Source organism: Castor canadensis, chromosome 10, assembly GCF_047511655.1.
Source record: "Castor canadensis chromosome 10, mCasCan1.hap1v2, whole genome shotgun sequence".
Lineage (NCBI taxonomy): Eukaryota > Metazoa > Chordata > Mammalia > Rodentia > Castoridae > Castor > Castor canadensis.
The window spans coordinates 88,092,229-88,116,591 of NC_133395.1; the positions used below are offsets into that span (position 1 = coordinate 88,092,229).

General features: G+C 67.8%; 10 non-coding genes across 10 annotated transcripts; all 10 read left to right on the forward strand.

The window, feature by feature from the left end:
• Window positions 1-2,182: 2,182 nt before the first annotated feature.
• LOC141411772 (5S ribosomal RNA) lies at window positions 2,183-2,301 on the forward strand. The gene has a single exon (XR_012436611.1). It is a non-coding gene; the product is annotated as a 5S ribosomal RNA (ribosomal RNA).
• A 2,146-nt stretch (window positions 2,302-4,447) lies between these two features.
• Window positions 4,448-4,566, forward strand: LOC141413547 (5S ribosomal RNA). Its single transcript, XR_012438338.1, has one exon. It is a non-coding gene; the product is annotated as a 5S ribosomal RNA (ribosomal RNA).
• A 2,144-nt stretch (window positions 4,567-6,710) lies between these two features.
• Window positions 6,711-6,829, forward strand: LOC141411773 (5S ribosomal RNA). Its single transcript, XR_012436612.1, has one exon. It is a non-coding gene; the product is annotated as a 5S ribosomal RNA (ribosomal RNA).
• A 2,145-nt stretch (window positions 6,830-8,974) lies between these two features.
• On the forward strand, window positions 8,975-9,093 carry LOC141411774 (5S ribosomal RNA). The gene has a single exon (XR_012436613.1). It is a non-coding gene; the product is annotated as a 5S ribosomal RNA (ribosomal RNA).
• Window positions 9,094-11,242: 2,149 nt separating this feature from the next.
• LOC141411775 (5S ribosomal RNA) lies at window positions 11,243-11,361 on the forward strand. The gene has a single exon (XR_012436614.1). It is a non-coding gene; the product is annotated as a 5S ribosomal RNA (ribosomal RNA).
• A 2,147-nt stretch (window positions 11,362-13,508) lies between these two features.
• On the forward strand, window positions 13,509-13,627 carry LOC141411776 (5S ribosomal RNA). Its single transcript, XR_012436615.1, has one exon. It is a non-coding gene; the product is annotated as a 5S ribosomal RNA (ribosomal RNA).
• A 2,145-nt stretch (window positions 13,628-15,772) lies between these two features.
• Window positions 15,773-15,891, forward strand: LOC141411778 (5S ribosomal RNA). Its single transcript, XR_012436617.1, has one exon. It is a non-coding gene; the product is annotated as a 5S ribosomal RNA (ribosomal RNA).
• A 2,149-nt stretch (window positions 15,892-18,040) lies between these two features.
• LOC141411779 (5S ribosomal RNA) lies at window positions 18,041-18,159 on the forward strand. The gene has a single exon (XR_012436618.1). It is a non-coding gene; the product is annotated as a 5S ribosomal RNA (ribosomal RNA).
• A 2,147-nt stretch (window positions 18,160-20,306) lies between these two features.
• On the forward strand, window positions 20,307-20,425 carry LOC141411780 (5S ribosomal RNA). The gene has a single exon (XR_012436619.1). It is a non-coding gene; the product is annotated as a 5S ribosomal RNA (ribosomal RNA).
• A 2,149-nt stretch (window positions 20,426-22,574) lies between these two features.
• Window positions 22,575-22,693, forward strand: LOC141411781 (5S ribosomal RNA). The gene has a single exon (XR_012436620.1). It is a non-coding gene; the product is annotated as a 5S ribosomal RNA (ribosomal RNA).
• Window positions 22,694-24,363: the final 1,670 nt, after the last annotated feature.

A 24,363-nucleotide genomic window follows, 5' to 3' on the forward strand; every position in this document is an offset into this window, starting at 1 on the left:
GGATGGGAGACCGCCTGGGAATACCGGGTGCTGTAGGCTTTTGCTCCTCCCTCCCTCGCTGCTCCTTTTGTCTTCGGGGACTTCGCCACCACCCCCCCCACCACCACCACCACCCCCAGCACCACCACCACCACCACCACCACAACGACCCACCGTGACCACGACCCCGACCCCGTCCGGGCCACCCGCCAGACCCACGCACACCGAATCCTCACAGCTACGTCCCCGAATCCTCTCCCCTCCCCACACTCTCCTGGGGCGCGCGCCCGCGACACGGGTCACCAGCGAGGTTGGTCCCAGGCCACGTTGGGGACCGCTCCCCAACTGCCCTCCAGGCGGGCGGGGAGGGACGTGCGGAAGCCATGAGAAAGTGGGTCCTGCACCCCAGCGGGCCCCACAGCGGGACGCGCCACACCTGGGCTCGCCACAAGGTGGTGCACTGGGTCCAGGGCAAGACGCCAGGGGACAGAGAAGCAGGGAGCCTCAGTCGGGTGCTGCTCCACGTCGCGCTCCGTCGCTCAACCCAAGACAGGGCAGCCAGCGCGCGACCTCTACGTGGGATCCCGCCTCCCACGGCAGAGCCTGCGGTCACAGGGACAGAGGGCGCAGGCCGCCAGAGCTCCGGATGCCAGCGGCAGCTCCCCGTCCCGCTCAAAGGGAGGGAGGGCCGCCGCTGGCGCCCAGTCGCCTGTGCCACCCTCCGGGTCTCAAAGCACTCCTCAGTCAGCTCAAGGACCGGGGCCACCTGGCCTTCGGGGTCACATGGGCTTGGGCACGACGGAAGGGACCGCTTGCCCCCGTGGAACAGACATTCTCCCCGTGGACAACCTCAGGTGCCGGGACCCTCTGCTCCGCCTTGGAAAACCCACCTTCTGCAATGTATGCCCAACGCAATCAGGCCGAGCAGATTGACCCCCTCGGCCCGGCCCCAGTGTGTGATGGGGCTCTGTGCGTGAGGGCTTGCTCTTCCCCACCTACACCAGGCACGGCATCTAACACACACACACACACACACACACCACGCAGAGACACCCAGACCACGCACGCACGCACGGGGACGCACCCTCCTCTCCCCCACCCCACACACGAGCAGCCGAAGGACAAGAGGGTATGGCTGGGGCCTGAGCGGGAACAAGCGAAGCCTTGGTTTGCGGCCCCTCGGCCAACTGCATCAGGATTTTTGTCTGGGCTCGGAGGCCAGAGGATCTCTGCCATTTGCTAGCAGGGCCAGGGATGGCAGGAGGGTGGGTACGGGGCTCAGCCAGGGCCAGTTCTGCTGGCACGATCCTGTAGCACGTGGCCGCGTAGCACGGGGCCGGGTCTGAAGGAGGCCAAGCAGGGGCACAAGACCCAGCAGCGGCACAGGGAAGAGGCCCAGGGCACCCAGGAGCAGACGAGACCCGGGAGTCGTGCGTGCTTGGCGTGGCCGCGGGCCCCGTGACGCCCGAGGACTCGAGTGCTCAGCCCCGTGTAGTGGCCGCGAAGGCCTGCCTGGGAGAAACGCCCCGGGAGGCCGGCAGGAACCCGGGATCGGAAGGGATGTGGAGGGGCCCCGGGTCGGAGGAGATGGCTTTGGCTGTGTTTGGTTTTGTTTCTTCTTCCCAAGATCCCGGGTGTGAAAGGGGCCAGAGGTGAAGTCCTGGGCTGGAAAGCCTCACGATTCAGCCCCGCAGCCCCAGGCCCTGAGTGTGGAGGAGGGCGGAGCGGGTCGGCGAAGGGCGCGGCTGCCGTTTTCCTGATGGGCTGGAGGGGCAGTGGCGCTTTCCGGACGAAGACGACCGGAAGGGTCCCCGAGACCTCCGCTGGGAGCCACGCACCCACCCAAGGATACGGCTCCAGGAGGCGACGGAGGAGGGCGGCTGCTTGCCCTGGCCCGAGCTGTGCGTCCCCCGCCTTGGCCACAGCAGTGGACATTCCCAGAAGAACAAGCGCCCGAGAGCACTGAGAAATTTTCCCCCGAGAAAACTTGACCCTCGTCCTGGCAGCAGGACACCTCGGGAAGAAAGCCACCCAGCGGCCACCTGGGCGAGACCGGCTGCCCGAGCAGGCGCGCGGGGCCTCTGGCCGCTGGCCCCGGGCTGCCAGCCCCCACCCGGACTCCCAGCCGTGCCAGGAGAGCAGCGTGGAGACGCACGCCGGGGCCCTCGGCAGGCTCTTGGGGCTCCCGGAGGCGGCGGCTAGCGTCTACGGCCATACCACCCTGAACGCGCCCGATCTCGTCTGATCTCGGAAGCTAAGCAGGGTCGGGCCTGGTTAGTACTTGGATGGGAGACCGCCTGGGAATACCGGGTGCTGTAGGCTTTTGCTCCTCCCTCCCTCGCTGCTCCTTTTGTCTTCGGGGACTTCGCCACCACCCCCCCCCCACCACCACCACCCCCAGCACCACCACCACCACCACCACCACAACGACCCACCGTGACCACGACCCCGACCCCGTCCGGGCCACCCGCCAGACCCACGCACACCGAATCCTCACAGCTACGTCCCCGAATCCTCTCCCCTCCCCACACTCTCCTGGGGCGCGCGCCCGCGACACGGGTCACCAGCGAGGTTGGTCCCAGGCCACGTTGGGGACCGCTCCCCAACTGCCCTCCAGGCGGGCGGGGAGGGACGTGCGGAAGCCATGAGAAAGTGGGTCCTGCACCCCAGCGGGCCCCACAGCGGGACGCGCCACACCTGGGCTCGCCACAAGGTGGTGCACTGGGTCCAGGGCAAGACGCCAGGGGACAGAGAAGCAGGGAGCCTCAGTCGGGTGCTGCTCCACGTCGCGCTCCGTCGCTCAACCCAAGACAGGGCAGCCAGCGCGCGACCTCTACGTGGGATCCCGCCTCCCACGGCAGAGCCTGCGGTCACAGGGACAGAGGGCGCAGGCCGCCAGAGCTCCGGATGCCAGCGGCAGCTCCCCGTCCCGCTCAAAGGGAGGGAGGGCCGCCGCTGGCGCCCAGTCGCCTGTGCCACCCTCCGGGTCTCAAAGCACTCCTCAGTCAGCTCAAGGACCGGGGCCACCTGGCCTTCGGGGTCACATGGGCTTGGGCACGACGGAAGGGACCGCTTGCCCCCGTGGAACAGACATTCTCCCCGTGGACAACCTCAGGTGCCGGGACCCTCTGCTCCGCCTTGGAAAACCCACCTTCTGCAATGTATGCCCAACGCAATCAGGCCGAGCAGATTGACCCCCTCGGCCCGGCCCCAGTGTGTGATGGGGCTCTGTGCGTGAGGGCTTGCTCTTCCCCACCTACACCAGGCACGGCATCTAACACACACACACACACACACATACACACCACGCAGAGACACCCAGACCACGCACGCACGCACGGGGACGCACCCTCCTCTCCCCCACCCCACACACGAGCAGCCGAAGGACAAGAGGGTATGGCTGGGGCCTGAGCGGGAACAAGCGAAGCCTTGGTTTGCGGCCCCTCGGCCAACTGCATCAGGATTTTTGTCTGGGCTCGGAGGCCAGAGGATCTCTGCCATTTGCTAGCAGGGCCAGGGATGGCAGGAGGGTGGGTACGGGGCTCAGCCAGGGCCAGTTCTGCTGGCACGATCCTGTAGCACGTGGCCGCGTAGCACGGGGCCGGGTCTGAAGGAGGCCAAGCAGGGGCACAAGACCCAGCAGCGGCACAGGGAAGAGGCCCAGGGCACCCAGGAGCAGACGAGACCCGGGAGTCGTGCGTGCTTGGCGTGGCCGCGGGCCCCGTGACGCCCGAGGACTCGAGTGCTCAGCCCCGTGTAGTGGCCGCGAAGGCCTGCCTGGGAGAAACGCCCCGGGAGGCCGGCAGGAACCCGGGATCGGAAGGGATGTGGAGGGGCCCCGGGTCGGAGGAGATGGCTTTGGCTGTGTTTGGTTTTGTTTCTTCTTCCCAAGATCCCGGGTGTGAAAGGGGCCAGAGGTGAAGTCCTGGGCTGGAAAGCCTCACGATTCAGCCCCGCAGCCCCAGGCCCTGAGTGTGGAGGAGGGCGGAGCGGGTCGGCGAAGGGCGCGGCTGCCGTTTTCCTGATGGGCTGGAGGGGCAGTGGCGCTTTCCGGACGAAGAGGACCGGAAGGGTCCCCGAGACCTCCGCTGGGAGCCACGCACCCACCCAAGGATACGGCTCCAGGAGGCGACGGAGGAGGGCGGCTGCTTGCCCTGGCCCGAGCTGTGCGTCCCCCGCCTTGGCCACAGCAGTGGACATTCCCAGAAGAACAAGCGCCCGAGAGCACTGAGAAATTTTCCCCCGAGAAAACTTGACCCTCGTCCTGGCAGCAGGACACCTCGGGAAGAAAGCCACCCAGCGGCCACCTGGGCGAGACCGGCTGCCCGAGCAGGCGCGCGGGGCCTCTGGCCGCTGGCCCCGGGCTGCCAGCCCCCACCCGGACTCCCAGCCGTGCCAGGAGAGCAGCGTGGAGACGCACGCCGGGGCCCTCGGCAGGCTCTTGGGGCTCCCGGAGGCGGCGGCTAGCGTCTACGGCCATACCACCCTGAACGCGCCCGATCTCGTCTGATCTCGGAAGCTAAGCAGGGTCGGGCCTGGTTAGTACTTGGATGGGAGACCACCTGGGAATACCGGGTGCTGTAGGCTTTTGCTCCTCCCTCCCTCGCTGCTCCTTTTGTCTTCGGGGACTTCGCCACCACCCCCCCACCACCACCACCACCCCCAGCACCACCACCACCACCACCACCACAACGACCCACCGTGACCACGACCCCGACCCCGTCCGGGCCACCCGCCAGACCCACGCACACCGAATCCTCACAGCTACGTCCCCGAATCCTCTCCCCTCCCCACACTCTCCTGGGGCGCGCGCCCGCGACACGGGTCACCAGCGAGGTTGGTCCCAGGCCACGTTGGGGACCGCTCCCCAACTGCCCTCCAGGCGGGCGGGGAGGGACGTGCGGAAGCCATGAGAAAGTGGGTCCTGCACCCCAGCGGGCCCCACAGCGGGACGCGCCACACCTGGGCTCGCCACAAGGTGGTGCACTGGGTCCAGGGCAAGACGCCAGGGGACAGAGAAGCAGGGAGCCTCAGTCGGGTGCTGCTCCACGTCGCCCTCCGTCGCTCAACCCAAGACAGGGCAGCCAGCGCGCGACCTCTACGTGGGATCCCGCCTCCCACGGCAGAGCCTGCGGTCACAGGGACAGAGGGCGCAGGCCGCCAGAGCTCCGGATGCCAGCGGCAGCTCCCCGTCCCGCTCAAAGGGAGGGAGGGCCGCCGCTGGCGCCCAGTCGCCTGTGCCACCCTCCGGGTCTCAAAGCACTCCTCAGTCAGCTCAAGGACCGGGGCCACCTGGCCTTCGGGGTCACATGGGCTTGGGCACGACGGAAGGGACCGCTTGCCCCCGTGGAACAGACATTCTCCCGGTGGACAACCTCAGGTGCCGGGACCCTCTGCTCCGCCTTGGAAAACCCACCTTCTGCAATGTATGCCCAACGCAATCAGGCCGAGCAGATTGACCCCCTCGGCCCGGCCCCAGTGTGTGATGGGGCTCTGTGCGTGAGGGCTTGCTCTTCCCCACCTACACCAGGCACGGCATCTAACACACACACACACACACACACACACCACGCAGAGACACCCAGACCACGCACGCACGCACGGGGACGCACCCTCCTCTCCCCCACCCCACACACGAGCAGCCGAAGGACAAGAGGGTATGGCTGGGGCCTGAGCGGGAACAAGCGAAGCCTTGGTTTGCGGCCCCTCGGCCAACTGCATCAGGATTTTTGTCTGGGCTCGGAGGCCAGAGGATCTCTGCCATTTGCTAGCAGGGCCAGGGATGGCAGGAGGGTGGGTACGGAGCTCAGCCAGGGCCAGTTCTGCTGGCACGATCCTGTAGCACGTGGCCGCGTAGCACGGGGCCGGGTCTGAAGGAGGCCAAGCAGGGGCACAAGACCCAGCAGCGGCACAGGGAAGAGGCCCAGGGCACCCAGGAGCAGACGAGACCCGGGAGTCGTGCGTGCTTGGCGTGGCCGCGGGCCCCGTGACGCCCGAGGACTCGAGTGCTCAGCCCCGTGTAGTGGCCGCGAAGGCCTGCCTGGGAGAAACGCCCCGGGAGGCCGGCAGGAACCCGGGATCGGAAGGGATGTGGAGGGGCCCCGGGTCGGAGGAGATGGCTTTGGCTGTGTTTGGTTTTGTTTCTTCTTCCCAAGATCCCGGGTGTGAAAGGGGCCAGAGGTGAAGTCCTGGGCTGGAAAGCCTCACGATTCAGCCCCGCAGCCCCAGGCCCTGAGTGTGGAGGAGGGCGGAGCGGGTCGGCGAAGGGCGCGGCTGCCGTTTTCCTGATGGGCTGGAGGGGCAGTGGCGCTTTCCGGACGAAGAGGACCGGAAGGGTCCCCGAGACCTCCGCTGGGAGCCACGCACCCACCCAAGGATACGGCTCCAGGAGGCGACGGAGGAGGGCGGCTGCTTGCCCTGGCCCGAGCTGTGCGTCCCCCGCCTTGGCCACAGCAGTGGACATTCCCAGAAGAACAAGCGCCCGAGAGCACTGAGAAATTTTCCCCCGAGAAAACTTGACCCTCGTCCTGGCAGCAGGACACCTCGGGAAGAAAGCCACCCAGCGGCCACCTGGGCGAGACCGGCTGCCCGAGCAGGCGCGCGGGGCCTCTGGCCGCTGGCCCCGGGCTGCCAGCCCCCACCCGGACTCCCAGCCGTGCCAGGAGAGCAGCGTGGAGACACACGCCGGGGCCCTCGGCAGGCTCTTGGGGCTCCCGGAGGCGGCGGCTAGCGTCTACGGCCATACCACCCTGAACGCGCCCGATCTCGTCTGATCTCGGAAGCTAAGCAGGGTCGGGCCTGGTTAGTACTTGGATGGGAGACCGCCTGGGAATACCGGGTGCTGTAGGCTTTTGCTCCTCCCTCCCTCGCTGCTCCTTTTGTCTTCGGGGACTTCGCCACCACCCCCCCCACCACCACCACCACCCCCAGCACCACCACCACCACCACCACCACAACGACCCACCGTGACCACGACCCCGACCCCGTCCGGGCCACCCGCCAGACCCACGCACACCGAATCCTCACAGCTACGTCCCCGAATCCTCTCCCCTCCCCACACTCTCCTGGGGCGCGCGCCCGCGACACGGGTCACCAGCGAGGTTGGTCCCAGGCCACGTTGGGGACCGCTCCCCAACTGCCCTCCAGGCGGGCGGGGAGGGACGTGCGGAAGCCATGAGAAAGTGGGTCCTGCACCCCAGCGGGCCCCACAGCGGGACGCGCCACACCTGGGCTCGCCACAAGGTGGTGCACTGGGTCCAGGGCAAGACGCCAGGGGACAGAGAAGCAGGGAGCCTCAGTCGGGTGCTGCTCCACGTCGCGCTCCGTCGCTCAACCCAAGACAGGGCAGCCAGCGCGCGACCTCTACGTGGGATCCCGCCTCCCACGGCAGAGCCTGCGGTCACAGGGACAGAGGGCGCAGGCCGCCAGAGCTCCGGATGCCAGCGGCAGCTCCCCGTCCCGCTCAAAGGGAGGGAGGGCCGCCGCTGGCGCCCAGTCGCCTGTGCCACCCTCCGGGTCTCAAAGCACTCCTCAGTCAGCTCAAGGACCGGGGCCACCTGGCCTTCGGGGTCACATGGGCTTGGGCACGACGGAAGGGACCGCTTGCCCCCGTGGAACAGACATTCTCCCCGTGGACAACCTCAGGTGCCGGGACCCTCTGCTCCGCCTTGGAAAACCCACCTTCTGCAATGTATGCCCAACGCAATCAGGCCGAGCAGATTGACCCCCTCGGCCCGGCCCCAGTGTGTGATGGGGCTCTGTGCGTGAGGGCTTGCTCTTCCCCACCTACACCAGGCACGGCATCTAACACACACACACACACACACACACACCACGCAGAGACACCCAGACCACGCACGCACGCACGGGGACGCACCCTCCTCTCCCCCACCCCACACACGAGCAGCCGAAGGACAAGAGGGTATGGCTGGGGCCTGAGCGGGAACAAGCGAAGCCTTGGTTTGCGGCCCCTCGGCCAACTGCATCAGGATTTTTGTCTGGGCTCGGAGGCCAGAGGATCTCTGCCATTTGCTAGCAGGGCCAGGGATGGCAGGAGGGTGGGTACGGGGCTCAGCCAGGGCCAGTTCTGCTGGCACGATCCTGTAGCACGTGGCCGCGTAGCACGGGGCCGGGTCTGAAGGAGGCCAAGCAGGGGCACAAGACCCAGCAGCGGCACAGGGAAGAGGCCCAGGGCACCCAGGAGCAGACGAGACCCGGGAGTCGTGCGTGCTTGGCGTGGCCGCGGGCCCCGTGACGCCCGAGGACTCGAGTGCTCAGCCCCGTGTAGTGGCCGCGAAGGCCTGCCTGGGAGAAACGCCCCGGGAGGCCGGCAGGAACCCGGGATCGGAAGGGATGTGGAGGGGCCCCGGGTCGGAGGAGATGGCTTTGGCTGTGTTTGGTTTTGTTTCTTCTTCCCAAGATCCCGGGTGTGAAAGGGGCCAGAGGTGAAGTCCTGGGCTGGAAAGCCTCACGATTCAGCCCCGCAGCCCCAGGCCCTGAGTGTGGAGGAGGGCGGAGCGGGTCGGCGAAGGGCGCGGCTGCCGTTTTCCTGATGGGCTGGAGGGGCAGTGGCGCTTTCCGGACGAAGAGGACCGGAAGGGTCCCCGAGACCTCCGCTGGGAGCCACGCACCCACCCAAGGATACGGCTCCAGGAGGCGACGGAGGAGGGCGGCTGCTTGCCCTGGCCCGAGCTGTGCGTCCCCCGCCTTGGCCACAGCAGTGGACATTCCCAGAAGAACAAGCGCCCGAGAGCACTGAGAAATTTTCCCCCGAGAAAACTTGACCCTCGTCCTGGCAGCAGGACACCTCGGGAAGAAAGCCACCCAGCGGCCACCTGGGCGAGACCGGCTGCCCGAGCAGGCGCGCGGGGCCTCTGGCCGCTGGCCCCGGGCTGCCAGCCCCCACCCGGACTCCCAGCCGTGCCAGGAGAGCAGCGTGGAGACGCACGCCGGGGCCCTCGGCAGGCTCTTGGGGCTCCCGGAGGCGGCGGCTAGCGTCTACGGCCATACCACCCTGAACGCGCCCGATCTCGTCTGATCTCGGAAGCTAAGCAGGGTCGGGCCTGGTTAGTACTTGGATGGGAGACCGCCTGGGAATACCGGGTGCTGTAGGCTTTTGCTCCTCCCTCCCTCGCTGCTCCTTTTGTCTTCGGGGACTTCGCCACCACCCCCCCCACCACCACCACCACCCCCAGCACCTCCACCACCACCACCACCACAACGACCCACCGTGACCACGACCCCGACCCCGTCCGGGCCACCCGCCAGACCCACGCACACCGAATCCTCACAGCTACGTCCCCGAATCCTCTCCCCTCCCCACACTCTCCTGGGGCGCGCGCCCGCGACACGGGTCACCAGCGAGGTTGGTCCCAGGCCACGTTGGGGACCGCTCCCCAACTGCCCTCCAGGCGGGCGGGGAGGGACGTGCGGAAGCCATGAGAAAGTGGGTCCTGCACCCCAGCGGGCCCCACAGCGGGACGCGCCACACCTGGGCTCGCCACAAGGTGGTGCACTGGGTCCAGGGCAAGACGCCAGGGGACAGAGAAGCAGGGAGCCTCAGTCGGGTGCTGCTCCACGTCGCGCTCCGTCGCTCAACCCAAGACAGGGCAGCCAGCGCGCGACCTCTACGTGGGATCCCGCCTCCCACGGCAGAGCCTGCGGTCACAGGGACAGAGGGCGCAGGCCGCCAGAGCTCCGGATGCCAGCGGCAGCTCCCCGTCCCGCTCAAAGGGAGGGAGGGCCGCCGCTGGCGCCCAGTCGCCTGTGCCACCCTCCGGGTCTCAAAGCACTCCTCAGTCAGCTCAAGGACCGGGGCCACCTGGCCTTCGGGGTCACATGGGCTTGGGCACGACGGAAGGGACCGCTTGCCCCCGTGGAACAGACATTCTCCCCGTGGACAACCTCAGGTGCCGGGACCCTCTGCTCCGCCTTGGAAAACCCACCTTCTGCAATGTATGCCCAACGCAATCAGGCCGAGCAGATTGACCCCCTCGGCCCGGCCCCAGTGTGTGATGGGGCTCTGTGCGTGAGGGCTTGCTCTTCCCCACCTACACCAGGCACGGCATCTAACACACACACACACACACACACACACACACCACGCAGAGACACCCAGACCACGCACGCACGCACGGGGACGCACCCTCCTCTCCCCCACCCCACACACGAGCAGCCGAAGGACAAGAGGGTATGGCTGGGGCCTGAGCGGGAACAAGCGAAGCCTTGGTTTGCGGCCCCTCGGCCAACTGCATCAGGATTTTTGTCTGGGCTCGGAGGCCAGAGGATCTCTGCCATTTGCTAGCAGGGCCAGGGATGGCAGGAGGGTGGGTACGGGGCTCAGCCAGGGCCAGTTCTGCTGGCACGATCCTGTAGCACGTGGCCGCGTAGCACGGGGCCGGGTCTGAAGGAGGCCAAGCAGGGGCACAAGACCCAGCAGCGGCACAGGGAAGAGGCCCAGGGCACCCAGGAGCAGACGAGACCCGGGAGTCGTGCGTGCTTGGCGTGGCCGCGGGCCCCGTGACGCCCGAGGACTCGAGTGCTCAGCCCCGTGTAGTGGCCGCGAAGGCCTGCCTGGGAGAAACGCCCCGGGAGGCCGGCAGGAACCCGGGATCGGAAGGGATGTGGAGGGGCCCCGGGTCGGAGGAGATGGCTTTGGCTGTGTTTGGTTTTGTTTCTTCTTCCCAAGATCCCGGGTGTGAAAGGGGCCAGAGGTGAAGTCCTGGGCTGGAAAGCCTCACGATTCAGCCCCGCAGCCCCAGGCCCTGAGTGTGGAGGAGGGCGGAGCGGGTCGGCGAAGGGCGCGGCTGCCGTTTTCCTGATGGGCTGGAGGGGCAGTGGCGCTTTCCGGACGAAGAGGACCGGAAGGGTCCCCGAGACCTCCGCTGGGAGCCACGCACCCACCCAAGGATACGGCTCCAGGAGGCGACGGAGGAGGGCGGCTGCTTGCCCTGGCCCGAGCTGTGCGTCCCCCGCCTTGGCCACAGCAGTGGACATTCCCAGAAGAACAAGCGCCCGAGAGCACTGAGAAATTTTCCCCCGAGAAAACTTGACCCTCGTCCTGGCAGCAGGACACCTCGGGAAGAAAGCCACCCAGCGGCCACCTGGGCGAGACTGGCTGCCCGAGCAGGCGCGCGGGGCCTCTGGCCGCTGGCCCCGGGCTGCCAGCCCCCACCCGGACTCCCAGCCGTGCCAGGAGAGCAGCGTGGAGACGCACGCCGGGGCCCTCGGCAGGCTCTTGGGGCTCCCGGAGGCGGCGGCTAGCGTCTACGGCCATACCACCCTGAACGCGCCCGATCTCGTCTGATCTCGGAAGCTAAGCAGGGTCGGGCCTGGTTAGTACTTGGATGGGAGACCGCCTGGGAATACCGGGTGCTGTAGGCTTTTGCTCCTCCCTCCCTCGCTGCTCCTTTTGTCTTCGGGGACTTCGCCACCACCCCCCCCACCACCACCACCACCCCCAGCACCACCACCACCACCACCACCACAACGACCCACCGTGACCACGACCCCGACCCCGTCCGGGCCACCCGCCAGACCCACGCACACCGAATCCTCACAGCTACGTCCCCGAATCCTCTCCCCTCCCCACACTCTCCTGGGGCGCGCGCCCGCGACACGGGTCACCAGCGAGGTTGGTCCCAGGCCACGTTGGGGACCGCTCCCCAACTGCCCTCCAGGCGGGCGGGGAGGGACGTGCGGAAGCCATGAGAAAGTGGGTCCTGCACCCCAGCGGGCCCCACAGCGGGACGCGCCACACCTGGGCTCGCCACAAGGTGGTGCACTGGGTCCAGGGCAAGACGCCAGGGGACAGAGAAGCAGGGAGCCTCAGTCGGGTGCTGCTCCACGTCGCGCTCCGTCGCTCAACCCAAGACAGGGCAGCCAGCGCGCGACCTCTACGTGGGATCCCGCCTCCCACGGCAGAGCCTGCGGTCACAGGGACAGAGGGCGCAGGCCGCCAGAGCTCCGGATGCCAGCGGCAGCTCCCCGTCCCGCTCAAAGGGAGGGAGGGCCGCCGCTGGCGCCCAGTCGCCTGTGCCACCCTCCGGGTCTCAAAGCACTCCTCAGTCAGCTCAAGGACCGGGGCCACCTGGCCTTCGGGGTCACATGGGCTTGGGCACGACGGAAGGGACCGCTTGCCCCCGTGGAACAGACATTCTCCCCGTGGACAACCTCAGGTGCCGGGACCCTCTGCTCCGCCTTGGAAAACCCACCTTCTGCAATGTATGCCCAACGCAATCAGGCCGAGCAGATTGACCCCCTCGGCCCGGCCCCAGTGTGTGATGGGGCTCTGTGCGTGAGGGCTTGCTCTTCCCCACCTACACCAGGCACGGCATCTAACACACACACACACACACACACACACACCACGCAGAGACACCCAGACCACGCACGCACGCACGGGGACGCACCCTCCTCTCCCCCACCCCACACACGAGCAGCCGAAGGACAAGAGGGTATGGCTGGGGCCTGAGCGGGAACAAGCGAAGCCTTGGTTTGCGGCCCCTCGGCCAACTGCATCAGGATTTTTGTCTGGGCTCGGAGGCCAGAGGATCTCTGCCATTTGCTAGCAGGGCCAGGGATGGCAGGAGGGTGGGTACGGGGCTCAGCCAGGGCCAGTTCTGCTGGCACGATCCTGTAGCACGTGGCCGCGTAGCACGGGGCCGGGTCTGAAGGAGGCCAAGCAGGGGCACAAGACCCAGCAGCGGCACAGGGAAGAGGCCCAGGGCACCCAGGAGCAGATGAGACCCAGGAGTCGTGCGTGCTTGGCGTGGCCGCGGGCCCCGTGACGCCCGAGGACTCGAGTGCTCAGCCCCGTGTAGTGGCCGCGAAGGCCTGCCTGGGAGAAACGCCCCGGGAGGCCGGCAGGAACCCGGGATCGGAAGGGATGTGGAGGGGCCCCGGGTCGGAGGAGATGGCTTTGGCTGTGTTTGGTTTTGTTTCTTCTTCCCAAGATCCCGGGTGTGAAAGGGGCCAGAGGTGAAGTCCTGGGCTGGAAAGCCTCACGATTCAGCCCCGCAGCCCCAGGCCCTGAGTGTGGAGGAGGGCGGAGCGGGTCGGCGAAGGGCGCGGCTGCCGTTTTCCTGATGGGCTGGAGGGGCAGTGGCGCTTTCCGGACGAAGAGGACCGGAAGGGTCCCCGAGACCTCCGCTGGGAGCCACGCACCCACCCAAGGATACGGCTCCAGGAGGCGACGGAGGAGGGCGGCTGCATGCCCTGGCCCGAGCTGTGCGTCCCCCGCCTTGGCCACAGCAGTGGACATTCCCAGAAGAACAAGCGCCCGAGAGCACTGAGAAATTTTCCCCCGAGAAAACTTGACCCTCGTCCTGGCAGCAGGACACCTCGGGAAGAAAGCCACCCAGCGGCCACCTGGGCGAGACCGGCTGCCCGAGCAGGCGCGCGGGGCCTCTGGCCGCTGGCCCCGGGCTGCCAGCCCCCACCCGGACTCCCAGCCGTGCCAGGAGAGCAGCGTGGAGACGCACGCCGGGGCCCTCGGCAGGCTCTTGGGGCTCCCGGAGGCGGCGGCTAGCGTCTACGGCCATACCACCCTGAACGCGCCCGATCTCGTCTGATCTCGGAAGCTAAGCAGGGTCGGGCCTGGTTAGTACTTGGATGGGAGACCGCCTGGGAATACCGGGTGCTGTAGGCTTTTGCTCCTCCCTCCCTCGCTGCTCCTTTTGTCTTCGGGGACTTCGCCACCACCCCCCCCACCACCACCACCACCCCCAGCACCACCACCACCACCACCACCACAACGACCCACCGTGACCACGACCCCGACCCCGTCCGGGCCACCCGCCAGACCCACGCACACCGAATCCTCACAGCTACGTCCCCGAATCCTCTCCCCTCCCCACACTCTCCTGGGGCGCGCGCCCGCGACACGGGTCACCAGCGAGGTTGGTCCCAGGCCACGTTGGGGACCGCTCCCCAACTGCCCTCCAGGCGGGCGGGGAGGGACGTGCGGAAGCCATGAGAAAGTGGGTCCTGCACCCCAGCGGGCCCCACAGCGGGACGCGCCACACCTGGGCTCGCCACAAGGTGGTGCACTGGGTCCAGGGCAAGACGCCAGGGGACAGAGAAGCAGGGAGCCTCAGTCGGGTGCTGCTCCACGTCGCGCTCCGTCGCTCAACCCAAGACAGGGCAGCCAGCGCGCGACCTCTACGTGGGATCCCGCCTCCCACGGCAGAGCCTGCGGTCACAGGGACAGAGGGCGCAGGCCGCCAGAGCTCCGGATGCCAGCGGCAGCTCCCCGTCCCGCTCAAAGGGAGGGAGGGCCGCCGCTGGCGCCCAGTCGCCTGTGCCACCCTCCGGGTCTCAAAGCACTCCTCAGTCAGCTCAAGGACCGGGGCCACCTGGCCTTCGGGGTCACATGGGCTTGGGCACGACGGAAGGGACCGCTTGCCCCCGTGGAACAGACATTCTCCCCGTGGACAACCTCAGGTGCCGGGACCCTCTGCTCCGCCTTGGAAAACCCACCTTCTGCAATGTATGCCCAACGCAATCAGGCCGAGCAGATTGACCCCCTCGGCCCGGCCCCAGTGTGTGATGGGGCTCTGTGCGTGAGGGCTTGCTCTTCCCCACCTACACCAGGCACGGCATCTAACACACACACACACACACACACACACCACGCAGAGACACCCAGACCACGCACGCACGCACGGGGACGCACCCTCCTCTCCCCCACCCCACACACGAGCAGCCGAAGGACAAGAGGGTATGGCTGGGGCCTGAGCGGGAACAAGCGAAGCCTTGGTTTGCGGCCCCTCGGCCAACTGCATCAGGATTTTTGTCTGGGCTCGGAGGCCAGAGGATCTCTGCCATTTGCTAGCAGGGCCAGGGATGGCAGGAGGGTGGGTACGGGGCTCAGCCAGGGCCAGTTCTGCTGGCACGATCCTGTAGCACGTGGCCGCGTAGCACGGGGCCGGGTCTGAAGGAGGCCAAGCAGGGGCACAAGACCCAGCAGCGGCACAGGGAAGAGGCCCAGGGCACCCAGGAGCAGACGAGACCCGGGAGTCGTGCGTGCTTGGCGTGGCCGCGGGCCCCGTGACGCCCGAGGACTCGAGTGCTCAGCCCCGTGTAGTGGCCGCGAAGGCCTGCCTGGGAGAAACGCCCCGGGAGGCCGGCAGGAACCCGGGATCGGAAGGGATGTGGAGGGGCCCCGGGTCGGAGGAGATGGCTTTGGCTGTGTTTGGTTTTGTTTCTTCTTCCCAAGATCCCGGGTGTGAAAGGGGCCAGAGGTGAAGTCCTGGGCTGGAAAGCCTCACGATTCAGCCCCGCAGCCCCAGGCCCTGAGTGTGGAGGAGGGCGGAGCGGGTCGGCGAAGGGCGCGGCTGCCGTTTTCCTGATGGGCTGGAGGGGCAGTGTCGCTTTCCGGACGAAGAGGACCGGAAGGGTCCCCGAGACCTCCGCTGGGAGCCACGCACCCACCCAAGGATACGGCTCCAGGAGGCGACGGAGGAGGGCGGCTGCTTGCCCTGGCCCGAGCTGTGCGTCCCCCGCCTTGGCCACAGCAGTGGACATTCCCAGAAGAACAAGCGCCCGAGAGCACTGAGAAATTTTCCCCCGAGAAAACTTGACCCTCGTCCTGGCAGCAGGACACCTCGGGAAGAAAGCCACCCAGCGGCCACCTGGGCGAGACCGGCTGCCCGAGCAGGCGCGCGGGGCCTCTGGCCGCTGGCCCCGGGCTGCCAGCCCCCACCCGGACTCCCAGCCGTGCCAGGAGAGCAGCGTGGAGACGCACGCCGGGGCCCTCGGCAGGCTCTTGGGGCTCCCGGAGGCGGCGGCTAGCGTCTACGGCCATACCACCCTGAACGCGCCCGATCTCGTCTGATCTCGGAAGCTAAGCAGGGTCGGGCCTGGTTAGTACTTGGATGGGAGACCGCCTGGGAATACCGGGTGCTGTAGGCTTTTGCTCCTCCCTCCCTCGCTGCTCCTTTTGTCTTCGGGGACTTCGCCACCACCCCCCCCACCACCACCACCACCCCCAGCACCACCACCACCACCACCACCACAACGACCCACCGTGACCACGACCCCGACCCCGTCCGGGCCACCCGCCAGACCCACGCACACCGAATCCTCACAGCTACGTCCCCGAATCCTCTCCCCTCCCCACACTCTCCTGGGGCGCGCGCCCGCGACACGGGTCACCAGCGAGGTTGGTCCCAGGCCACGTTGGGGACCGCTCCCCAACTGCCCTCCAGGCGGGCGGGGAGGGACGTGCGGAAGCCATGAGAAAGTGGGTCCTGCACCCCAGCGGGCCCCACAGCGGGACGCGCCACACCTGGGCTCGCCACAAGGTGGTGCACTGGGTCCAGGGCAAGACGCCAGGGGACAGAGAAGCAGGGAGCCTCAGTCGGGTGCTGCTCCACGTCGCGCTCCGTCGCTCAACCCAAGACAGGGCAGCCAGCGCGCGACCTCTACGTGGGATCCCGCCTCCCACGGCAGAGCCTGCGGTCACAGGGACAGAGGGCGCAGGCCGCCAGAGCTCCGGATGCCAGCGGCAGCTCCCCGTCCCGCTCAAAGGGAGGGAGGGCCGCCGCTGGCGCCCAGTCGCCTGTGCCACCCTCCGGGTCTCAAAGCACTCCTCAGTCAGCTCAAGGACCGGGGCCACCTGGCCTTCGGGGTCACATGGGCTTGGGCACGACGGAAGGGACCGCTTGCCCCCGTGGAACAGACATTCTCCCCGTGGACAACCTCAGGTGCCGGGACCCTCTGCTCCGCCTTGGAAAACCCACCTTCTGCAATGTATGCCCAACGCAATCAGGCCGAGCAGATTGACCCCCTCGGCCCGGCCCCAGTGTGTGATGGGGCTCTGTGCGTGAGGGCTTGCTCTTCCCCAACTACACCAGGCACGGCATCTAACACACACACACACACACACACACACACACCACGCAGAGACACCCAGACCACGCACGCACGCACGGGGACGCACCCTCCTCTCCCCCACCCCACACACGAGCAGCCGAAGGACAAGAGGGTATGGCTGGGGCCTGAGCGGGAACAAGCGAAGCCTTGGTTTGCGGCCCCTCGGCCAACTGCATCAGGATTTTTGTCTGGGCTCGGAGGCCAGAGGATCTCTGCCATTTGCTAGCAGGGCCAGGGATGGCAGGAGGGTGGGTACGGGGCTCAGCCAGGGCCAGTTCTGCTGGCACGATCCTGTAGCACGTGGCCGCGTAGCACGGGGCCGGGTCTGAAGGAGGCCAAGCAGGGGCACAAGACCCAGCAGCGGCACAGGGAAGAGGCCCAGGGCACCCAGGAGCAGACGAGACCCGGGAGTCGTGCGTGCTTGGCGTGGCCGCGGGCCCCGTGACGCCCGAGGACTCGAGTGCTCAGCCCCGTGTAGTGGCCGCGAAGGCCTGCCTGGGAGAAACGCCCCGGGAGGCCGGCAGGAACCCGGGATCGGAAGGGATGTGGAGGGGCCCCGGGTCGGAGGAGATGGCTTTGGCTGTGTTTGGTTTTGTTTCTTCTTCCCAAGATCCCGGGTGTGAAAGGGGCCAGAGGTGAAGTCCTGGGCTGGAAAGCCTCACGATTCAGCCCCGCAGCCCCAGGCCCTGAGTGTGGAGGAGGGCGGAGCGGGTCGGCGAAGGGCGCGGCTGCCGTTTTCCTGATGGGCTGGAGGGGCAGTGGCGCTTTCCGGACGAAGAGGACCGGAAGGGTCCCCGAGACCTCCGCTGGGAGCCACGCACCCACCCAAGGATACGGCTCCAGGAGGCGACGGAGGAGGGCGGCTGCTTGCCCTGGCCCGAGCTGTGCGTCCCCCGCCTTGGCCACAGCAGTGGACATTCCCAGAAGAACAAGCGCCCGAGAGCACTGAGAAATTTTCCCCCGAGAAAACTTGACCCTCGTCCTGGCAGCAGGACACCTCGGGAAGAAAGCCACCCAGCGGCCACCTGGGCGAGACCGGCTGCCCGAGCAGGCGCGCGGGGCCTCTGGCCGCTGGCCCCGGGCTGCCAGCCCCCACCCGGACTCCCAGCCGTGCCAGGAGAGCAGCGTGGAGACGCACGCCGGGGCCCTCGGCAGGCTCTTGGGGCTCCCGGAGGCGGCGGCTAGCGTCTACGGCCATACCACCCTGAACGCGCCCGATCTCGTCTGATCTCGGAAGCTAAGCAGGGTCGGGCCTGGTTAGTACTTGGATGGGAGACCGCCTGGGAATACCGGGTGCTGTAGGCTTTTGCTCCTCCCTCCCTCGCTGCTCCTTTTGTCTTCGGGGACTTCGCCACCACCCCCCCCACCACCACCACCACCCCCAGCACCACCACCACCACCACCACCACAACGACCCACCGTGACCACGACCCCGACCCCGTCCGGGCCACCCGCCAGACCCACGCACACTGAATCCTCACAGCTACGTCCCCGAATCCTCTCCCCTCCCCACACTCTCCTGGGGCGCGCGCCCGCGACACGGGTCACCAGCGAGGTTGGTCCCAGGCCACGTTGGGGACCGCTCCCCAACTGCCCTCCAGGCGGGCGGGGAGGGACGTGCGGAAGCCATGAGAAAGTGGGTCCTGCACCCCAGCGGGCCCCACAGCGGGACGCGCCACACCTGGGCTCGCCACAAGGTGGTGCACTGGGTCCAGGGCAAGACGCCAGGGGACAGAGAAGCAGGGAGCCTCAGTCGGGTGCTGCTCCACGTCGCGCTCCGTCGCTCAACCCAAGACAGGGCAGCCAGCGCGCGACCTCTACGTGGGATCCCGCCTCCCACGGCAGAGCCTGCGGTCACAGGGACAGAGGGCGCAGGCCGCCAGAGCTCCGGATGCCAGCGGCAGCTCCCCGTCCCGCTCAAAGGGAGGGAGGGCCGCCGCTGGCGCCCAGTCGCCTGTGCCACCCTCCGGGTCTCAAAGCACTCCTCAGTCAGCTCAAGGACCGGGGCCACCTGGCCTTCGGGGTCACATGGGCTTGGGCACGACGGAAGGGACCGCTTGCCCCCGTGGAACAGACATTCTCCCCGTGGACAACCTCAGGTGCCGGGACCCTCTGCTCCGCCTTGGAAAACCCACCTTCTGCAATGTATGCCCAACGCAATCAGGCCGAGCAGATTGACCCCCTCGGCCCGGCCCCAGTGTGTGATGGGGCTCTGTGCGTGAGGGCTTGCTCTTCCCCACCTACACCAGGCACGGCATCTAACACACACACACACACACACACACACACCACGCAGAGACACCCAGACCACGCACGCACGCACGGGGACGCACCCTCCTCTCCCCCACCCCACACACGAGCAGCCGAAGGACAAGAGGGTATGGCTGGGGCCTGAGCGGGAACAAGCGAAGCCTTGGTTTGCGGCCCCTCGGCCAACTGCATCAGGATTTTTGTCTGGGCTCGGAGGCCAGAGGATCTCTGCCATTTGCTAGCAGGGCCAGGGATGGCAGGAGGGTGGGTACGGGGCTCAGCCAGGGCCAGTTCTGCTGGCACGATCCTGTAGCACGTGGCCGCGTAGCACGGGGCCGGGTCTGAAGGAGGCCAAGCAGGGGCACAAGACCCAGCAGCGGCACAGGGAAGAGGCCCAGGGCACCCAGGAGCAGACGAGACCCGGGAGTCGTGCGTGCTTGGCGTGGCCGCGGGCCCCGTGACGCCCGAGGACTCGAGTGCTCAGCCCCGTGTAGTGGCCACGAAGGCCTGCCTGGGAGAAACGCCCCGGGAGGCCGGCAGGAACCCGGGATCGGAAGGGATGTGGAGGGGCCCCGGGTCGGAGGAGATGGCTTTGGCTGTGTTTGGTTTTGTTTCTTCTTCCCAAGATCCCGGGTGTGAAAGGGGCCAGAGGTGAAGTCCTGGGCTGGAAAGCCTCACGATTCAGCCCCGCAGCCCCAGGCCCTGAGTGTGGAGGAGGGCGGAGCGGGTCGGCGAAGGGCGCGGCTGCCGTTTTCCTGATGGGCTGGAGGGGCAGTGGCGCTTTCCGGACGAAGAGGACCGGAAGGGTCCCCGAGACCTCCGCTGGGAGCCACGCACCCACCCAAGGATACGGCTCCAGGAGGCGACGGAGGAGGGCGGCTGCTTGCCCTGGCCCGAGCTGTGCGTCCCCCGCCTTGGCCACAGCAGTGGACATTCCCAGAAGAACAAGCGCCCGAGAGCACTGAGAAATTTTCCCCCGAGAAAACTTGACCCTCGTCCTGGCAGCAGGACACCTCGGGAAGAAAGCCACCCAGCGGCCACCTGGGCGAGACCGGCTGCCCGAGCAGGCGCGCGGGGCCTCTGGCCGCTGGCCCCGGGCTGCCAGCCCCCACCCGGACTCCCAGCCGTGCCAGGAGAGCAGCGTGGAGACGCACGCCGGGGCCCTCGGCAGGCTCTTGGGGCTCCCGGAGGCGGCGGCTAGCGTCTACGGCCATACCACCCTGAACGCGCCCGATCTCGTCTGATCTCGGAAGCTAAGCAGGGTCGGGCCTGGTTAGTACTTGGATGGGAGACCGCCTGGGAATACCGGGTGCTGTAGGCTTTTGCTCCTCCCTCCCTCGCTGCTCCTTTTGTCTTCGGGGACTTCGCCACCACCCCCCCCACCACCACCACCACCCCCAGCACCACCACCACCACCACCACCACAACGACCCACCGTGACCACGACCCCGACCCCGTCCGGGCCACCCGCCAGACCCACGCACACCGAATCCTCACAGCTACGTCCCCGAATCCTCTCCCCTCCCCACACTCTCCTGGGGCGCGCGCCCGCGACACGGGTCACCAGCGAGGTTGGTCCCAGGCCACGTTGGGGACCGCTCCCCAACTGCCCTCCAGGCGGGCGGGGAGGGACGTGCGGAAGCCATGAGAAAGTGGGTCCTGCACCCCAGCGGGCCCCACAGCGGGACGCGCCACACCTGGGCTCGCCACAAGGTGGTGCACTGGGTCCAGGGCAAGACGCCAGGGGACAGAGAAGCAGGGAGCCTCAGTCGGGTGCTGCTCCACGTCGCGCTCCGTCGCTCAACCCAAGACAGGGCAGCCAGCGCGCGACCTCTACGTGGGATCCCGCCTCCCACGGCAGAGCCTGCGGTCACAGGGACAGAGGGCGCAGGCCGCCAGAGCTCCGGATGCCAGCGGCAGCTCCCCGTCCCGCTCAAAGGGAGGGAGGGCCGCCGCTGGCGCCCAGTCGCCTGTGCCACCCTCCGGGTCTCAAAGCACTCCTCAGTCAGCTCAAGGACCGGGGCCACCTGGCCTTCGGGGTCACATGGGCTTGGGCACGACGGAAGGGACCGCTTGCCCCCGTGGAACAGACATTCTCCCCGTGGACAACCTCAGGTGCCGGGACCCTCTGCTCCGCCTTGGAAAACCCACCTTCTGCAATGTATGCCCAACGCAATCAGGCCGAGCAGATTGACCCCCTCGGCCCGGCCCCAGTGTGTGATGGGGCTCTGTGCGTGAGGGCTTGCTCTTCCCCACCTACACCAGGCACGGCATCTAACACACACACACACACACACACACACACACCACGCAGAGACACCCAGACCACGCACGCACGCACGGGGACGCACCCTCCTCTCCCCCACCCCACACACGAGCAGCCGAAGGACAAGAGGGTATGGCTGGGGCCTGAGCGGGAACAAGCGAAGCCTTGGTTTGCGGCCCCTCGGCCAACTGCATCAGGATTTTTGTCTGGGCTCGGAGGCCAGAGGATCTCTGCCATTTGCTAGCAGGGCCAGGGATGGCAGGAGGGTGGGTACGGGGCTCAGCCAGGGCCAGTTCTGCTGGCACGATCCTGTAGCACGTGGCCGCGTAGCACGGGGCCGGGTCTGAAGGAGGCCAAGCAGGGGCACAAGACCCAGCAGCGGCACAGGGAAGAGGCCCAGGGCACCCAGGAGCAGACGAGACCCGGGAGTCGTGCGTGCTTGGCGTGGCCGCGGGCCCCGTGACGCCCGAGGACTCGAGTGCTCAGCCCCGTGTAGTGGCCGCGAAGGCCTGCCTGGGAGAAACGCCCCGGGAGGCCGGCAGGAACCCGGGATCGGAAGGGATGTGGAGGGGCCCCGGGTCGGAGGAGATGGCTTTGGCTGTGTTTGGTTTTGTTTCTTCTTCCCAAGATCCCGGGTGTGAAAGGGGCCAGAGGTGAAGTCCTGGGCTGGAAAGCCTCACGATTCAGCCCCGCAGCCCCAGGCCCTGAGTGTGGAGGAGGGCGGAGCGGGTCGGCGAAGGGCGCGGCTGCCGTTTTCCTGATGGGCTGGAGGGGCAGTGGCGCTTTCCGGACGAAGAGGACCGGAAGGGTCCCCGAGACCTCCGCTGGGAGCCACGCACCCACCCAAGGATACGGCTCCAGGAGGCGACGGAGGAGGGCGGCTGCTTGCCCTGGCCCGAGCTGTGCGTCCCCCGCCTTGGCCACAGCAGTGGACATTCCCAGAAGAACAAGCGCCCGAGAGCACTGAGAAATTTTCCCCCGAGAAAACTTGACCCTCGTCCTGGCAGCAGGACACCTCGGGAAGAAAGCCACCCAGCGGCCACCTGGGCGAGACCGGCTGCCCGAGCAGGCGCGCGGGGCCTCTGGCCGCTGGCCCCGGGCTGCCAGCCCCCACCCGGACTCCCAGCCGTGCCAGGAGAGCAGCGTGGAGACGCACGCCGGGGCCCTCGGCAGGCTCTTGGGGCTCCCGGAGGCGGCGGCTAGCGTCTACGGCCATACCACCCTGAACGCGCCCGATCTCGTCTGATCTCGGAAGCTAAGCAGGGTCGGGCCTGGTTAGTACTTGGATGGGAGACCGCCTGGGAATACCGGGTGCTGTAGGCTTTTGCTCCTCCCTCCCTCGCTGCTCCTTTTGTCTTCGGGGACTTCGCCACCACCCCCCCCCCACCACCACCACCCCCAGCACCACCACCACCACCACCACCACAACGACCCACCGTGACCACGACCCCGACCCCGTCCGGGCCACCCGCCAGACCCACGCACACCGAATCCTCACAGCTACGTCCCCGAATCCTCTCCCCTCCCCACACTCTCCTGGGGCGCGCGCCCGCGACACGGGTCACCAGCGAGGTTGGTCCCAGGCCACGTTGGGGACCGCTCCCCAACTGCCCTCCAGGCGGGCGGGGAGGGACGTGCGGAAGCCATGAGAAAGTGGGTCCTGCACCCCAGCGGGCCCCACAGCGGGACGCGCCACACCTGGGCTCGCCACAAGGTGGTGCACTGGGTCCAGGGCAAGACGCCAGGGGACAGAGAAGCAGGGAGCCTCAGTCGGGTGCTGCTCCACGTCGCGCTCCGTCGCTCAACCCAAGACAGGGCAGCCAGCGCGTGACCTCTACGTGGGATCCCGCCTCCCACGGCAGAGCCTGCGGTCACAGGGACAGAGGGCGCAGGCCGCCAGAGCTCCGGATGCCAGCGGCAGCTCCCCGTCCCGCTCAAAGGGAGGGAGGGCCGCCGCTGGCGCCCAGTCGCCTGTGCCACCCTCCGGGTCTCAAAGCACTCCTCAGTCAGCTCAAGGACCGGGGCCACCTGGCCTTCGGGGTCACATGGGCTTGGGCACGACGGAAGGGACCGCTTGCCCCCGTGGAACAGACATTCTCCCCGTGGACAACCTCAGGTGCCGGGACCCTCTGCTCCGCCTTGGAAAACCCACCTTCTGCAATGTATGCCCAACGCAATCAGGCCGAGCAGATTGACACCCTCGGCCCGGCCCCAGTGTGTGATGGGGCTCTGTGCGTGAGGGCTTGCTCTTCCCCACCTACACCAGGCACGGCATCTAACACACACACACACACACACACACACACCACGCAGAGACACCCAGACCACGCACGCACGCACGGGGACGCACCCTCCTCTCCCCCACCCCACACACGAGCAGCCGAAGGACAAGAGGGTATGGCTGGGGCCTGAGCGGGAACAAGCGAAGCCTTGGTTTGCGGCCCCTCGGCCAACTGCATCAGGATTTTTGTCTGGGCTCGGAGGCCAGAGGATCTCTGCCATTTGCTAGCAGGGCCAGGGATGGCAGGAGGGTGGGTACGGGGCTCAGCCAGGGCCAGTTCTGCTGGCACGATCCTGTAGCACGTGGCCGCGTAGCACGGGGCCGGGTCTGAAGGAGGCCAAGCAGGGGCACAAGACCCAGCAGCGGCACAGGGAAGAGGCCCAGGGCACCCAGGAGCAGACGAGACCCGGGAGTCGTGCGTGCTTGGCGTGGCCGCGGGCCCCGTGACGCCCGAGGACTCGAGTGCTCAGCCCCGTGTAGTGGCCGCGAAGGCCTGCCTGGGAGAAACGCCCCGGGAGGCCGGCAGGAACCCGGGATCGGAAGGGATGTGGAGGGGCCCCGGGTCGGAGGAGATGGCTTTGGCTGTGTTTGGTTTTGTTTCTTCTTCCCAAGATCCCGGGTGTGAAAGGGGCCAGAGGTGAAGTCCTGGGCTGGAAAGCCTCACGATTCAGCCCCGCAGCCCCAGGCCCTGAGTGTGGAGGAGGGTGGAGCG